We start from the raw sequence: 11756 nt of genomic DNA, 5'->3' as shown, positions 1-11756 counted from the left end.
CTCACAAAATATTTCACCTGCCCTCTGTCACAGCCCTCCAGCCAGGACTCGGGCATGAATGCATAGGTACCCGGGTTAAGAGATGCTCGGAGTTACAGAGACCATTTTCACACAAAATCATGGACACTTTTTATATTGACCCATAAATCCGGCTTTTGTACCCTGGCCCCCTCCTCCATGAACCTGAGTTCTTTTTCTGGAGCTTTCCAGTCCCTCATGCATGGGGACCCCTGATGGACCACCTCTCTGAACCCTAGAGGTGCCTCAACTCACTTGAGCTGCACAGAAAACACGTTAACATGCTAAGCTGGTCTCCGCTCTACAATGTAAACAATATGAGTTTAATTCCTCGACAGACTCTCCTGAGAGGAACTTTTCATTTTTGTGCATCTCAATAGGTCCCCAGTCATACACTGTTGCTCTTATAGTAAGCAAACAATATTATAGCAAACACCCAGGTGGATATGCCATGCTGAACAGCATGATCTACATTCCAAGGGTTGAGAGGAAAGGTTTTTCCTATTTCTTATTTTGCTTTAGGAACTCCTAGTAGGAACTCAACAGATGACTGGGTACACTGGTAGGTTGATGCTCCGATGAAGGAGAATTGAGAGGATGACCATGGTTTCCTACATAAATAATTGCAAGACACCCACATACTAGACTCTCAGGGTAGTGGGCACAGATATTGGTACCTCTTCTTCCTTTGAGCAGGGAGTTCTTCCAAGGCTTATACCTGAGAAGATCCTCTAGCTGTCCCCGACCTCTTATGCCTGAGTTACCAGTTGTAAGGAAAAGAATAAGTAGGGTGTCTGGGATCATGGAAAGGACCTTGTAGCAGTTAATCTTGACCAAAGTGGCCAATGAATGTGATGGCTCCCACCTGTTGACATAAGGCTTTATTCTGCTCATTAGCACTTCTTTGTCACTTGAGTTGGTATCGTCCATCTCACATTTCTGATCTCCAACTGACCCTCTCCCAATATTCTCTTTTCCCATTGTGCTGCCCTGTACCTCACTGTGTGCTGGTTATTGTGGCAAATCCATGTAAACATCAGTTATCCTCTTTATATATTCAAGGTGTTTTTGTTTGAAGGCAGGAATTTGATTACCCATATTAGACTAAGGTTTGAGTGATACTTACTAAGGAAAGTCTATAGATCCTGGGATGCCCCTTTTTGGCTCAGATTCACCAGAATGTTCACTGTCCTTGACTCAACATGGAAAAGTGATACTTTTATACCAGCATGATGCTCTAAAAAGTTGGGTATACCAACCTTTTAGTTGTGTGGGCATATTTTATGGGTTTCTTAATGACAAAGAGAATTTTTGTCCAACTAAACCACACACTTTGCTGGTCTCAGGAATTTTCTTTTTTATTTAAGTAGGCTCCATGCCCAGCACGGAGCCCAACGTGGGGCTTGAACTCACAATCCTAAGATCAAGACTCAGATGCTTAACCAACTGAGCCACCCAGGCGCCCCTGATCTCAGGAATTTTTAATTTACCTTTACTTTAGATGCATTACCATTAGTAAGGAATAAAGCCTGGCAGAACTCTTTTTTCCAAAGCCACGTTGATTTTTCCTCCCCTTTTTAAAGTTTTTACAGACTAACCTGACAGTGATTCTCCTTTTAGGATCATTCTTAAGAAGGAAGTAAGTTTACACATGTGACAAAAAGCCAGGCTACTGAGTATGCCTGGAAGTAATGACCATGGGGTAAAGGAAGAACCCAGGGCTTTTTAAGGTGAGGTCCACTGCAAAACCCAGGAGGCATGGCTAAAATGCAGACGCCTTCGTCCTAGGTCTCCTGAGTTGGGGTGATGTGGAGGTCTGTATTTTAGCAAACATCTCAGGTATGATTTGAGCACAATTAGATTAGACTGCATTCATTATCTACTGTGTTCCAGGTGTGTTCATGCATTATCTCATTTAATTCCATAACTACTATGCATGGGAAGTATTTCTAACCTTATTTCAGAGGTCTTTTTAACCTTATTTCACCGGTCTGGCAATTCAACTTTGTAATCATGAGACTGTAGGAGGTGAAACAGTTTTTCAAATCTCTATTTGTCCATCTACGAAGTACTGGGCTCTAAGAATAAAATCTATAGGAGAGTTGGGGAGAAAAGAAGCAGTTTGCTTTTTCTAGGCAAGAGGGAGTTTTAGGACAGCGTTGTTTCTCTCATCTGAAACACTGAGGGTTCTCATAGTGAGAGCTTTGGTTTTATTCTGTATCAGTTAGGAGAGGCTCAGTTAGCTGCTGTAACAAACACTCTTCAGAATCTTGAGATCGCAAATGTTTATTTCTTACTCATGCTACATGTCTATTGTGGGTTTGTAGGGGCACTCTGCTCAACATAGTCATTCAGGGACCTGGTCAGTATAGTGTTGTGGTCTGGAAAGCTGCCGGTTGTTGTGAATGAGAGAAAAGAGCACTCATGAGGGTCTTGAACTGGCAACCACATGCTTCTGCCCAAAGCTGGCAATCTTCACTTTGTTTATTGATCCAAACCTGTCACGTGGCCTTACCCATGTCCACAAGGGAGCCAGGAACCACAATCCCACCATGTTCCCAGAAGCAATAATAACCACTTACAATCACCACAGAGTCCCTATCAGGGCAGGGACTAGGGTAGAGTAATGGGGTTGAGTTGTTAAAATTTTAATACTTTATTCATCACGAATTCTTTTTTAATATTCATTGTAATTTTTAAAAAGATTACATTAAGACATTATTTATCTTCATTACTGAATTTTTTGGTACCCTATCAATTTTGTACCCGAGTCCCCTCCTTGCTATGCATTGAAGGAGGATTAAAAGTATCAGAGATTTAAATGAGATTTTGTTTTCATGTTCGAGCCCTAGAGAAAAGCCATATTTAGTGCGAGATAAGGCTATAGCTGATGGCTACATAAATATTGGCAAAATAAAGAAGGAAAAAAATAGGGAGACATACATTCTAACAGGAAAGAAAAGGCGCAACGAAGGTCAGTTTGAGATCGAGATTCCTGAGGTTCATGCTGCCCAGATTCCTTATTTTGTCAGCATTGTACAGGAAACCTTTCGTGTTTAATTTCCCCAGTGACCTTCCAAGTATATTAAGAAGACAATTAAAACCTGTATCCCAGAAGCACAAAGTTTTCAGTGACTGGTCTAAGGTTAATCAGCGTGAATTGAATGAAACAGCTTGTTCAAGTAAAATTGATTGAAATCTTGATGAGCAAAAATGGAAATTCTGGCTGCCAGTTTTTGCTCCCTTTGCCTAAGAATACTGTTGTGTAAGATTTTTTAAAGTACTACTAGAATCTCATGGAAGCTTTTGTAAGATGCTTTAGAAATTGATTTGGGTAAAGATCTAGGATATTTGCCATTTATGGAACTGTAAACATACAGCAATTTAACTTATTTTGATACTTGGTATGATTTTTCTTTTAACCAATGTCTCCCAAATTTTGTACTTATGTGGATTTCATGTGGGTGTGAATCTATAAAATTGACCCAGATTCTCTCTCAGCAGAATTGATCTTTTTTTTTTTCCTACGTGCCTTTGTAAAACATATCCATGAGATTGCCTGATGAAATTGAGAAGAGAATTTCTTCAAAGACCTGAATTATTTGCTAAATGTGTTTCTGCTTTGAGCATCAGTGGAATGTACACCTAAATATGGAGTCAAAGTGAGTGAATCTTCTTGACCATGACATTGCTTTAATCTTTGGTGTTTTATGTTCTCTAGAAAACCCCAATATCTGTGGAGTGTCCCCATAATGGATGTGAGCACTACATAATTACCTATGAAAATAAGAAAATCTCCGGTTTTTGAGAAAATAACTCCGGTTATTTTGAGAAATAACACAATGTGTTATTCTCTGTAGAATGCCTTCGATATCAAGTTTTTTTTTTTTTTAATTTGTTCATACGGTTCCCTTTATATCTTCAAAGAATGGCTTGGCAAACAAACTTACTATAGCTGGAGTCATTTAGCACTACATTAGTAAATCACAGCTAGTGGGCTAGCTTTTCCCCATTGCCTCCCTGGGGATAATTAGGGTCTTGGGGAGATGCATTAATATCTGCTCCCTGGGATCAGATTTACTAACAGGGATCCTTGTTGGCTCTTGGGGAAAGAATCATTAAATTGTAATGACAAGTACTACTCTAGAAGGATATTCCAGGTGTTGGAGGAGTGTAAAAGAAAAGGTCCCCCGTTTGGGTTACCAGTTATCAGACAATGTATCACTAGCACCTGGACAGGGTTTTGAAGAAAGGGTAGGAGTTCTTCAGTAGGGAGCACCCCTTTCCAGCCATATGAGCTCAACGTCTGCAACCTCGCACTTCATAGTAAGGCTCATCTGGGATCTTCAGATGATTACCCTCTGCCCCCTCCTCTGGGCACTCGCCCTCTCTTGTCTACAAACAAAGATGGAAGCACCTGGATGTTTAAGCTGCCCCTTACCCCCCAGGCCCCAAGAGGCCCTTTGTATAAGAGCCAGTCTGCTTTGCTGAAAGGTGGGATAATTCCTGAGGCATAACATGCACCCCTTTGGAATTGGGCTGAATTGGGGGCTTTAGCTGCAATTACATATTGGCTTGGCTTGTCCTCCCTGATGGCTTCCCCCTGCCCCTTAGGGGTTTCTCTGGCAGCACCCCTCAGTGAGTCACTTGTGCCTGAATCCTTGGCTCAGGTTGTCCTGGGAGAACCCTACCTTAGATGGTATATAGCAGAACAGGAGCTCTGGGGAGGGCTGTCACAGCTGCATATCCCCAAATCATAAATACGGCTCCAAATGAATTTATACTGCATGTGAAAACACTTTGTAAACCAGAAAGTGTTTTACTATGTTAGCAATTATATTATGTTCTCAATTTATCACTCTCTTTCAAAACAGGTCTTGAGAACTTCCTTACTCCTCCTCCTCCTCCTCGTCCTCCCGCCCATCAGCACCCCGAAGAACGTTCCCCAGAGCTCGAGTGAGCGGGGAAGTGGGCTGGGGGCAAATAGAGGGCGACTGCTGAAATCCACAAGACAAATCACCCCTTTTGTCCCTTTGATTCACAGCTTTCATCCCGCCTGTTGGAGCTTTTCCGGGGCTCATATCTTAGTACTTTGCTTACGATTGCAGAGTGGTATGTTATAAACCCACCTCTTAAAGCCAATGAAAAGCAATTTCTCCAAGGCGTTTTTTTTTTTTTCCCATTCTGTGAATATGAAAAAAAAAAAGGCATTAAATTAGGAGCTTTTCATCTTAGATAGTTATTTTATCTTTTTGGCTCTGGCCTGTGGAGATCAGGGGCCAGAATCAGATAGTGCTTCTCTACTCATCCTGGAGTCTTCTGTCACTTAGGTGACATCTTGGCTGCCGTCAGATATGTCTGGGGGCTGGCCACTGGCTTGATTTAATGCTCCCCTTCACTGTGGTCCATTTGCCCCAGGCTCAATCAGCCATAAAAAAGTAGATCCTCTGCCAATTTGATAGCCTCTGCCTCAGAGATGTGAAGTCAGCGGGAAAACCTACAACAGGATGATTTTCCTTCTGTTCTGTTTATTTGGAGGAATTATCATCAAATTAGTGATCCGTTATAGGGGAAGGTGGGTAGAAATTCAGGCCATTGATAGAATTTCCTTGGGTTTAAAATAACAATTACTCAGACTTCTATCTCCCTTCCTTCCTTCCTTTCTTCCTCCCTCGTTCCCTTTCTCCCCCACTTCTTACCTCCTTCCTTCCTTTCTTCCACCCTCGTTCCCTTTCTCCCCCACTTCTTACCTCCTCCCTTCCTTTCTTCCTATTTTGGATTTGACTATAGCTTTAAAATTTGCTGAAGTTTCGTGTGAATTCAGAAGTGAATTGGTAAAAATTTTAAAAAAATCAGTTGGAACCCCAACTCTGCAAACTCTTCCATAAAACCTGTTCCGTGCCACTGCTTATCAGTCGGGAGGCAAGAGTGTTAAAGGCTCGGATTTTCAGCAGAGAGCAAGTGTGGGCCCTTCACTTGCAATCTGACTTTGGGTAAATTGAAGCCTGTGAATCTCACTTACTCACATACAAAGAGGAGATGACTGTGCCTCCCACGGTGGGTGGTGGAAAGGAAAGAGATCATGCTCTAGCATGGAAACTAGCGCCGTACTAAGCTTAATAAATGATAGGCATTATTATTAGACAAACTCGTGGAAACAGAGAAGTTTGGGTTGGAATGGGAAAGGGAAAGGAAAACTTTGGGGGGAAATGGGATTTAAAAATGTAGTCTTGAAGAGGCCCTGAGGGTGGCTTCTTTGAGTCTGTTATAGGGAGAGATTAGCATATGTGGATGTGGGTGGCTGGGAGGGGCAGGGGTGGGGCGGAGAGGGGTTGGCCTGGAAGAGCCAGCTTGGTGGGTGGTGATTATTCTGCCAGCCTTTAGCATGAAGGTGTCTGGGGTCAACAGTTCGGGTGTTGGAGAAATCCCCCAATATACCTGGATTCCCTTTTACAATGCCCACCTGAACTGCACCCCAAGGAAGGAGTCAACATTAACAACTGTTTTCTTCCTGAACAGTCTTCTTCCAGTCCAGTTCCTCCTCCTCCTCCTGCTTTTTTGTATCAGCCTCTAGTTCAGGGAACGATTTTAAAAAGAGTCCTCCATGAGGCAAATAGACTCTGCAAGTGCCCATTGGAGCCTGGGAAGCAGGCCATCTTCTGGAGGTCAGGATACAAGTGTTGTTTTGTTTCTTTGTGTGTGTGTGTGTGTGTGTGCGCGCGCGCGTGTGCGTTTGTGTGATTTCATTCTGTCCTGTCTGCGGTCAGAGATTGGCATCTGAAAATGCAGATTATGTGTTGTGTCCCTGTATGGGGATTTAGGGTGAGTCTTGATGTCTTGAGCTGGAGGCGAGAACAATAAAGACCTGGGAAGATGAAAGGATGCGGGAGAAGGAGCTTTGTTCCAAATGCAGAAGCTGCATGGAGATTACAACTCTTGCACAAACACTGGTGACACATGCGTGTTCTGATCCTCATGGGGGATGCCACCAGGGTATTATTGTTGGAGTGAATTCCTTGGCAAATCTCTCCTTTAACCCCACTTTATACACACCTCCCTGTTTTGCTTTTATAAAAATCAGAGCCTTTCCAGATGGGAATGCCCTGCAAACTCATGTGTCCTTGTTCCTTAGGGAGAAATTTTCCAAACGTTAAAATACCCATGAGAGAGAGAGAGAGAGAGAGAGAGAGAGAGAGGTGGGGGGGGAGGGAGGACTGAAACATGAATCATTGAGAAAACAGTGAAAATTTACCACTGGAAAGTCTGGCCTTCTAAGCCTCTCTCTTTTCTAGATTCAATTTTTTAAAAAGAGAGGCTAAAACATGGTACTTGAAAGGAAGAATCTACAAACTAAATCAGGAGGGAAATCCTAGAGCATGTATGAACCACCCCCCACCCGCCCGCCCTTAGGCTAAGCTAATGTTTCGCGTAAATATGTGTGGGTATTGCATCTCTGGATAGCCTTATGATAGGGGAAATGATCAATTATAGCTCGTGTCACAAACTGCACAATTCTTAGTACTCCTCAAATTGATTTAGTCTATTGAATTAAGAGTAATTTTAGGAATGTACAATGCTTAATTCACACCTATTTGAAAATTTTGCCCCTTATTTTTCATTAACTTAGAGTGAAAAAGGTAATAAACCAAGGAGATCTCAGTCTGGAACACAGAGGTGATTTTAGCTGATATTAAAAAATGGCCTCATTAAGACCCACGTTTATTAATGATCTACAGACATTGGCTGAACTTTGATCTCGAGTCATAGCATGTATGTATTGATTTATGAGCGTGTGTTGGACTGTTTCCCGAGCAGAGAAATTGTATTCAGCAGCGGAATTCAATCTTTGAATTCCAAAACTCTATCAAGAGTCCAGTAAATGTCAGTGGTGAAGGTAATGGGCCATAGAGATAATGTCCCCATCATGGAAAAGCAGGCAGCATGATCTCGTGCTAGCCTGGTTGTGAGTTTATTTCATATCAGATACTTGGATTCTTCACATGGCAAGCCTTTGCCCACATATTCCTGTCTAAAAGAGTACTTCCTAGCATTTGAAAATTTTATCTTATGTATTTTTTATTTATTGAAGAATAATTGACTACAACATAGTTTCAGGTGTGTGACATAGAGATTCGATATTTATATACATTACAAAATGGTCACCACAGTAAGTTACCATGTCACCATATAAAGTTGTTACAGTATTGACCATATTCTCTATGCTGTATATTACACGCCCCTGTCTTATTTATTTTGTAACTGGAAGGTTGTACCTCTTAATCCCCTTCATGTACTTTTCCATCACCCCACCCTTCTCCTCTCTGGCAACCATCAGTTTATTCTCTGTATCTATAAGTCTGTTTCTGTTTTGTTTTTTAGATTCCACATATAGGTGAATTTGTATCGTATTTGTTTTTCTTGGTCTATTTCACTCAGCATAATGCCCTCTAGGTCCATCCATGTTGTCACAGATGACAAGATTTTATTATTTATTTATTTGTTTGAGAGAGAGAGAGAGAGAGAGAGAGCACAGCATGGGGAGGGGGAGGGGCAGAGGGAGAGGGAGAGAGAATCTTAAGCAGACTCCCTGCTGGGCTCAGAGCCCGATGCCGGGGCTTGATCCCAGGACCCTGAGATCACGACCTGAGCCAAAATCAAGAGTTGGATGCTTAACCAACTGCACCACCCAGGTGCCCCAAGATTTCATTTTTTATGGCTGAGATATGTATGTATAAACACACCACATACCACATCTTCTTCATCCACCCATCTATCAGTGGACATTTAGGCTGTTTCCATATCTTGGCTGTTGTAATTACATGATGAACATAGGGGTACATATGTCTTTTCAAATTAGTGTCTTCATTTTTTTGGATAAATACCTGCTAGTAGAAGTGGAAGTGCTGGATCGTAGGGTAGTTCTAGTTTTAATTCCTTGAGGATCCCCCGTACTGTTTTCCACAGTGGCTGCACCGTTGACATTCCCACCCACAGGGCACGGGGGTTCCCCTCTGCTCCACATCCTTACCATCCCTTGTTCCTTCTTGTCATTTTGATGCTAGCCATTCTGACTCGTGTACAATCTTATGTATTAATTTCCTATGAATGTTGTGACAAATTACCATAAACTGGGTGGCTTCAGTTGACACAGATTTATCCTCTCACAGTTTTAGAGGTCAGAATTCTGCAGTGGTTTCTGCAGGCTGTGATCAAATTTTGGCAGGACCACACTCCCTCTGGAGGTTCTAGGTGAGAACCTGTTTCTTTGCTTTTCCCGCTTCTGTGGTCTCCTGCCTTCCATCTGCTTGCAGCTCCTTCCTTCACTCAAAAGCATCGATCCAGTCCCTGCTCTGCCTTTAATTGCCTTCTCCTTGGGGTGACTTCTCATGGGATACATGAGGTTAACTTTAGAACCCACTCTGCTGACTCAGGTAATAACCTCCTCTCCAGATCCTTAACTTAATCACATCTGCAGAACCACTTTTCCATAGAAGGTAACATCTGTAGATTTAGGAGTTAGGAATTGCATATCTTTGTGGGCCATTATTCGTCTTACTCCATCTTGTAATGTAAATTATTAAACTTGACCAGGGTCACCACCGTGTCCTTTTTTAAAAAAGTAATTATAGAGCATTTTGCATTTCATTTAATTAAATCTTGTAAAATAAGACAATATCATGCTCATGATAAAAAAAAAAAAATCCATGCAGGGGCACCTGGATGGCTCAGTTGGTTGAGCATTCTACTCTTGATCTCAGATCAGGTCTTGATCTCAGGGTCGTGGGTTGGAGCCCCCCACTAGGCTCCACACTGGGCATGGAGGCTACTTTAAAAAAAAATCCAAGTAGGACAAAAGATGTGCAATGAAAAGTGAGTGGGCCTTTCACTCCAGACTAAGTTGACCTCAGTGGCCAGTTGGTTACCCTACTCCAGCCCCAGCCCTTTCCCCAGAGCTAACTATAGTTACCCATTTCTTTGGTGTCCTTCCAGAAATTTTCCACATTATACAATGTATATTTTTAACACCAATGAAAAATGCTATACATGTTGTTTCATACTTGAACTTTCCAGTTACTTCATTTTGGTGCTCTTTCCTTATCAACACATCCAATTTCATAGCTTTTCTTTGAACTACTGTGTGGTATTGCATTGAATCGATGTACCGTAATTTGTTTAAATGTTCCCTTTTAAAAATATAAACATTTAGATTTTTTCCAGGATTCCCTTTGCCATTACAATGTAATCTACATCATCATATATGTATTTCTTTCTTTATATATATCAATAGTTTGTTTATTGCAGAATAGCATTCCATCATATGGATATACTACAATTCGCTTATTTTTCTCCTGTTGATAGACATTTGATTGTTTCCAGTTTTTAGCCATAATGAATGAGGTTGCTTTAAACATTTGAGTTTAAATTTTTGTGTGAACATATTTTCACTTCCTTTGGGTAACTACCTGGAATGACACTGGTGTGTCATGGGGTTTGTGTGTGGTCAACTTTAGTAGATCCTGTCAAATAGTTTTCCTGAGTGGTTTATAAATTTTCTCAAATACCAGCCCTGTGGGAGAATTCCAGTAGTTCCACGTTCTTGCCAACTCATGGCATGGTAACTTCTCCGTATTAGCCATGCTGGAGGATGTGTGAAAGGATGTCGCTGTATTTTCAATGAGCATTTCCCTGACTGCTAATGAGTTTGAGTGACTCGTCATATGTTTATTGACCATTTGGTTATCCTCTTAATGAGTGAGTTGCCTGTTCACGTATTTTTCTTGTTGTTCTGTTGGTTTGCCCGTCTTGTTCTTACTTACTTGAAAGAGTACTTCACATATTCTGGAAACAACTTCTTTATCAGATATATACATTGAAAATATTACTTTCCTCTCTTTGGGCCCCTATTCACGTTCTTAATGGTGGATTTTCATGAACAAAATGTTCACAATTTTAATCTATTCCAGTTTATCAAATGTTTTCCTCGATGGTCCATGTGCTTTTGTGTTATTTTATCAAATCTTTGCTTGTTTCAAATTCAGAGGGACATTGTCTTATGTGATCATCCTTGCATATAATCACCCGGAATTGATTTTGTGTATGATGTGAGGGGATAAGATCCATTTTTTGAAAACATGACTGTTCAATTGACCCAGCACTATTTATGAAAAGGATCAACTTTTCCTCATGACTCTGTAGTGTCACCTCTGTCATAAATCAAGTGAACCTGTATGTGTGGGTCTGTTCTGTGCCCTCTATGCTGTTTCACCACATGTAATTTGATTCAGGAAAAATAAAGAATTGCAACCTTTCTTGCATGTGAGTGCCTTGGAGCAAATTTGTACCATTAGGATAAGTCTGTTTGGGGTAGAACATGCCTGAGGAGTATTTTGAGTACCTTCACTTGTTCTCTTCAGTAAGATGTTTCAGTTAATCCTAAATAATTCCTTACCCTTTTCTTCCAGGTCTTTGGAAGGAATAAGCCAGTGACAGCTTTGGGGTAGAATGTGCCGTGAGAGGTTCTGCCAGAGGGAAATGAGGGGTGGGCCCGTTTCAACAAGGGGGTTCCTGCAGTGGCTGTTGACCTGTTTCCACAGCATTCCTCTCGCAGCTACGCCCCTGCCTATTCCTCCCTGCCTCAAGGTAACCCCGATCGATGTTTCTCCAAGCCGCCTTCAAAACCCCATCTCATTTTCACAGTGGTCATTCGAGGCGCCTCCGCTGCGTTGGGTCTCTACAAA

This window comes from Zalophus californianus, chromosome 5 (genome assembly GCF_009762305.2).
Source record: "Zalophus californianus isolate mZalCal1 chromosome 5, mZalCal1.pri.v2, whole genome shotgun sequence".
In the NCBI taxonomy this organism is placed as follows: domain Eukaryota; kingdom Metazoa; phylum Chordata; class Mammalia; order Carnivora; family Otariidae; genus Zalophus; species Zalophus californianus.
This window is presented reverse-complemented; position numbering follows the sequence as displayed.